The sequence below is a fragment of the Carassius gibelio genome, chromosome A4, assembly GCF_023724105.1.
Source record: "Carassius gibelio isolate Cgi1373 ecotype wild population from Czech Republic chromosome A4, carGib1.2-hapl.c, whole genome shotgun sequence".
In the NCBI taxonomy this organism is placed as follows: Eukaryota; Metazoa; Chordata; class Actinopteri; order Cypriniformes; family Cyprinidae; genus Carassius; species Carassius gibelio.
In genome coordinates this window covers 13,030,325-13,036,434 of record NC_068374.1, presented here as the reverse complement: position 1 = coordinate 13,036,434, position 6,110 = coordinate 13,030,325, and the positions used below count along the sequence as shown (strand labels likewise).

Here is a 6,110-nt window from a genome sequence, read left to right as displayed (position 1 = left end):
GCTAGACTGCAAACATACAACAGGACTGCAAATATTATTCAACAAACTCAGCAGGACTCCCCAAACAGAAGTCACATAGATTGAAATATATGAATAAATAGATTTTCATATATTTAAATATCTTAAATTCAAATAGAAGAAAATAAATGTTATAAAATATATGTAAATATATTTGTATCTGAAATATTTGTATATACATCCTTTATATATAAATACATTTATTTATCAGACTATGTAAATATATTAATTTGCAATATATTTCCATATATTCATTTCTAATATTTTTTAACATATGACACTTACATACATGTAAATATATTACATTTATATAAATGAAATAAGCTTAAACATGTTTTCTAGAATATATTCCCGTTTACTCACATTTTTTGTAAATAAATTGAATTTCCACACGTTTTATAAATTTCCGTAAATGTTTTTCTTTTATATAGATTATACAAAATTTGGACACTGAAAAATCTACAGACAATGTAACCTAAAAACAGTGACAATATAAATTGACTTAATGATGATTCACACTGGTGTACTTCTGAATAGATGTATTATATCAAGCCAAGTTTAATTAATCTCACACCTAACATACAGCATTATGGTCATTTTACACCGCCACCTTTTTTTTTTTTTATATATACTTATTTTTGTTTGGTCAGTGCGTTCACCCTGTTAGGAGTATGGCAGTGTGAGTTGGCTTTTAGGTGCTTTGGGGAAAACAATGATTTAACACACTGTGACACACACTACCAATAAAAGGTTTTGGGATCAGAAAGATCTGTTATGTTCTTTTAAAGGAGCTTCTTATGCTCATTAAGGATGCATTTATTTGATCAAAAACAGGAAAAAAATGTCATATTGTGAAATATTATTATGATGTAGAACAAAGTTCTTCCATTTTAATATACATTAAAATTTAATTTATTCCTTTTATTCAAAGCAGAATTTTTCAACAACATAACTCCAGTCTTCAGTATCACATGATCCTTCAGAAATCATTCATTATCAGTGCTGGAAACTGTTGTGCTGCTTCATATTTTCTTTGGAACCTCTGATATTTTTTCAGGATTCTTTGATGAATAAAAAGCTAAAAGTAATTTAACTTTTTATTCATCAGAGAAACCATATACTCTACAGTTTGAAACTTTGTGGTCAGTAATTTATTTTTATATTTTTTAAAGAAATTAAAACGTATTCAGCAATGATGTATTTAATTGATAAGAAGTGATAGCAAATATGTATGTTGTTAGAAAAGATACATTAAAGAATCCTGAAAAAAGTATTGCAGTTTCCAAAAAATTCCAAAATATTTGGCAGCACAACTGTTTAATAATAATTCAGTATATTAGAATGATATCCGAAGGATATTGTGATACCTTATACTGGAGTAATGGCTGAATGAAATTAAGCTTTGCATCACAGAAATATATATTTCCAAGGATATTAAAATATAAATCATATATATTGGGGCGGTTGATTGAATGCTGCCTTGATGAGCAGCAGAGATTAACATTATTAAGCAATTAACATTATTTTCTTAAATAAGATCCATTCCCTATTCTTGCAGTATTCAGATTTTCATGTCCCTGAGTAATATCTGAACCTAAGTCTGAAGAGAAAGCATAATATGCGAGTAGACAGCCATCCTTGTGAGTGAGACATCTGGTGTGGAGGGTGGATCTGGAACTGACTTATGTCCAGGTTGTCACAACATTTTCTGTCTTCATGAACAGCCCTGAAATACAATTCAAACATTAAAAATGATTGTTAAAAATGTATTCTTATTTTGACCTTTGTGGTGAAGTGTGCAGAAAATTATGCCAGACTGAAATTGAGTCTTTGGTGAAGAGTTTTCAAAAGTGCAAATAAGATTTTAAGTTTTAAACGCCTTTCAGGCGTGTTTCAACGAGCAACAAGTCTACTTGAACAAATACTTTACTACATTTATGGGCGGTGTCCGGAAGAGATTAAATTAAGACAGGAGTAGGCCTTAATCTAGAATAGTTAATCATGGCTTAAAAAATGGCTTTCTGAAACACAGAGTAAGTACAGATTACTAATCTCTGGAAAAGATAGAATGGAGAGTTAAGCTACTTGCAGTTGAGTTGCCAACCAATTTCCAAGGTAAATCCCTCCACCCAATGAATAATGCATGCACCCATCCAACACATCGAAGCATTTACATAAAATTACGCAGCGTTTACATAAATAGTACGCAAGATCAGAAACTTGTCCTTAATAATATTCTTTAAGTGAATAGTAGGCCTAAACGGAATAAGGATACGAAAGAAGTATTGAGAATGCAAAACATTGTTTTAAGTCTTTAAAAGCAAAATCAGCCAGTAACACAAGCTCTCATGTCAGTGCACCAGCGCAAATTCAAACTTCAGCTGCCGGGGGAAAAATATTTGATTCATGGCTGTCAAGAATTGCGAGTCTCTTGTGAATCAGCTCTAAATGCGAGGCCTGGAATGTCAGTATGTGATAATATTACTGATTATTACCTAACTACAACTGACTGCAACCTAACTGCATCTCAAGTGTATTGTCATGTACGGGACTCAGCGCACTTGCTTGGGATATTATCGTACCTGAGTCGTACACCTTAAGTTTCACTGAAATTTCCCATGTCAGATTTACTTTTACATTTACATTTAATCATTTAGCAGACGCTTTTATCCAAAGCAACTTACAAATGAGAACAATAGAAGCAATTCAATTTTCAATTCAAGTTTATTTGTATAGCGCTTTTTACAAAATAAATCGTTACAAAGCAACTTTACAGAAAATTATGTTTCTACAATATTTAGTAGTAGCTAGTAGTTTGTGTACATTTGACAGGATTTTAGAAAAAATAAAAATAATAATAATAATACAAGACGTAGTCAGCTAGACGATGAACTATCAATATTATTAATTAAGTTATTATATGATTCAGTCACACATTTAGCAATAATTGTTAGTTCTGTTTGTTGATTCAGGGTTAGCATCATCTGGGGTCCTCTGAGGGTCAGCATCATCTCTTCTCAGGTGTTCTGGATCCAGACTGGAGCTTGTTTAAATCTGGAGGATGTAAATCCCGTGGCGAAACATAGAAACAAAATACAGACATCATTAGCATAGCTGCTGATCCAACAAGGTAAAATTAGTTTAACCCAAGTTAATGAATAAAAATGCACCTTTGAACAGATGCAACTACACTCACAATTTAAGAGATACATTATTCGAATGCTTGGCGAAAGAGATGTGTTTTTAATCTAGATTTAAACAGAGAGAGTGTGTCTGAACCCCGAACATTATCAGGAAGGCTATTCCAGAGTTTGGGAGCCAAATTTGAGAAAGCTCTACCTCCTTTAGTGGACTTTGCTATCCTAGGAATGACCAAAAGTCCAGCGTTTTGTGACCTTAGGGTGCGTGATGGGTTGTAACGTGGTAGAAGGCTAGTTAGGTACGCAGGAGCTAAACCATTTAGGGCCTTATAGGTAAGTAATGATAATTTGTAACTGATACGGAACTTAATAGGTAGCCAGTGCAGAGACTGTAAAATTGGGGTAATATGATCATATTTTCTTGACCTCGTAAGGACTCTAGCTGCTGCATTTTGGACGACCTGTAGCTTGTTTATTGAAGAAGCAGGACAACCACCTAGAAGTGCATTACAATAGTCCAGTCTAGAGGTCATGAATGCATGAACTAGCTTTTCTGCATCAGAAACAGATAACATGTTTCGTAGCTTGGCAATGTTTCTAAGATGGAAAAGCAGTCAGGTCAACAAGAGAACAACAACAGAATACAAGTGCCATGACAAGTCTCAGTTAGTCTAGTACAGAACGCATAGCCAGGTTTTTTTCTTTCTTCTTCTTTTTTTTTTCTTTTTTTTTATTAAATGAAAAAACAAGAAATGGAAAAGTGCTGGTGTTAGTTGGTTAAGTTGGAATAAATAAAGAGAAAGACAGTTTTTTTATTTTTAACTTTAATTATTGCCTGCCTTGAGCCAGGATGGTGGAGTGTCCCTTGGGTATTCTGGCTTCACAATGTACAGGCGAGTCCTTGGAGTGTCACCTGAATTTCGAAGTCGAAAGGCAGAATCACATTATTTACCTGGACCACATCACCCTAATTCAGCTTTTTTTTTTGTAATTTGATGTGTGTTATCAACAGCAAACATGCCGACAGGTACACTACAGTATCCACAAAACATGATGAAGACATATCAGGTGATGTAACTCAATCTTCTGAGTCGGGACAAAACATGTCCCACATAGAAAAGTCAAATTTATAGCAAAAATTTAAGAAATTTATCATGATTGACATACTTACAAGGTTAAATCTGTCAATACTGTCAATACCATCTTTCTGTTAAGATACTTTTTTTTGAACCATGGTGGACTGAATTTAAGCATTTTAGTGAGGTTATTGGGACAGCTAGCAACTGAGGAAAAACTACCTAGCTGCAGTGTACAATACATGTTTTGGCAGGAAAATACATGCCCTTACGTCAACTTCGTCAGACGTCAACTCCGTCAGGTTCTATGTCTGACGGAGTTGACCTGTAAGCTGACGGAGTTGACAAATCCACCAATAACCTGTGCGAATATAATATTATTTGTGAATATAGTGAAGGGTTAAACTGTTATTTCAGGGTTTTATTTACATATAAATGCTCATATATAGCGTGCATTACATCATTTAACCATACGCATCTGACTTGTAGATAATGGGCAGGCAGTGGTCTGCTTATTATTGTGTAACGTGTAATTTTGCCAGGACTTTAATATATATATTTGTATATGTAGAGACAGAGATAGAGATATAAGAAGCCAGTGTAGGGCTGAGGGATATGGCCAAAAAAATGATCATGATACATTTTTTTATATCAGTCGATATCGATAATTATCACGATAAATGTTAAATCTTTATTTCAAGTTTAAAGGCAGATTTTTGCTCCTAAGTGAAAGTTGTAGAAAACAGAGCGTTAATTGTGGTTTTAAACTACTACTTGTTTTAACTACTTTAAACTACTCTTTATTGTCATTGTCAACATGTCATGACAAAAAGAGGTATACATTTCACAAATCTGAGGTAAAATTGTCAACACCATCAGTTTTTCAGTCAACACCGTCAGTTTTTTCGTCAACAACGTCAGATCTTCGTGAACAGCGTTGGATGTATGAATGTTTTTGTTTATTTTTTGGGGAAAAAAATATTCTTCCTTCAGTTTATGTTGTTTTTGTAATAAAGGACCATCTGATCTACATCCTCTTATGTTTTATCTATTTAAGGAATTTGTTTTTACAATATTGAAATTAAAATCAAAGTTTGAAAATGCAAATATTTTGAAATCTGAGTTTTCAGAATATTGTGAAATCACAGCTTAAGTTTATATATTGTATTTTTTTTTTACATATCAGAGTAACTAAACACTATTACAATATAATTTAGATATTTAGATTCTTGTTGGATTTGAAGAATTAAAATTATATACTTTTTAGTGTGTCTGACGGAGTTGACACAAATCCAGTTCTGAAGGGAAACATGTTTATTTGTTAAAAATGTGTTTTTATTTAGAACCTGTTCCTTTACATGGTTAAATAGCTAAGACCTTTCTCTGCAGAAACATATAACTCTAATTGATATAGTTTGTATTTTTTTAAAAAGTTTTTTAAAACGGGGTTTGTCCCGACTCTCAAGAATCTGTGTAATATTTTAATGTAAAGGAATGCAGTGCAAAACTTATATATTACAGAGTATAATCAAAGAAATTCAAATAACTTAATTAAATAGTTTTTAATAGTTAAAAATAATAATTTAACACAGTATTTTTAATGTGGCTTACTATGTGTTTAAAAAGAAAACAATCACCTTAACAACATTACCACTAAGGTTGTCATTTTCTAAAAGCTTTATGTTTATGAGACATGGACATGTGAAAGGCGAATGGCTTCTGCTAGTCTGTTGTTTATTCTCTGGCAGGGGCTGTGCTGAAGTAAATTCTGATAATTCAGGTTTGTTATAAATGAATTCTGCATCCAAACACTGCAGTTGTTTCTTATAGATCCAGATATAGATACTAAGCAACATGTATTTAAATATCAGTTTTA

At 32.5% G+C, this 6,110-nt stretch overlaps 1 protein-coding gene across 2 annotated transcripts in view; it reads left to right on the top strand.

Moving 5' to 3' along the window:
• LOC127969170 (GTPase IMAP family member 8-like) overlaps positions 1-6,110 on the top strand; it is a 451,440-nt gene that overhangs the window by 229,970 nt on the left and 215,360 nt on the right. The gene's annotated exons all lie outside the window — the stretch shown is intronic.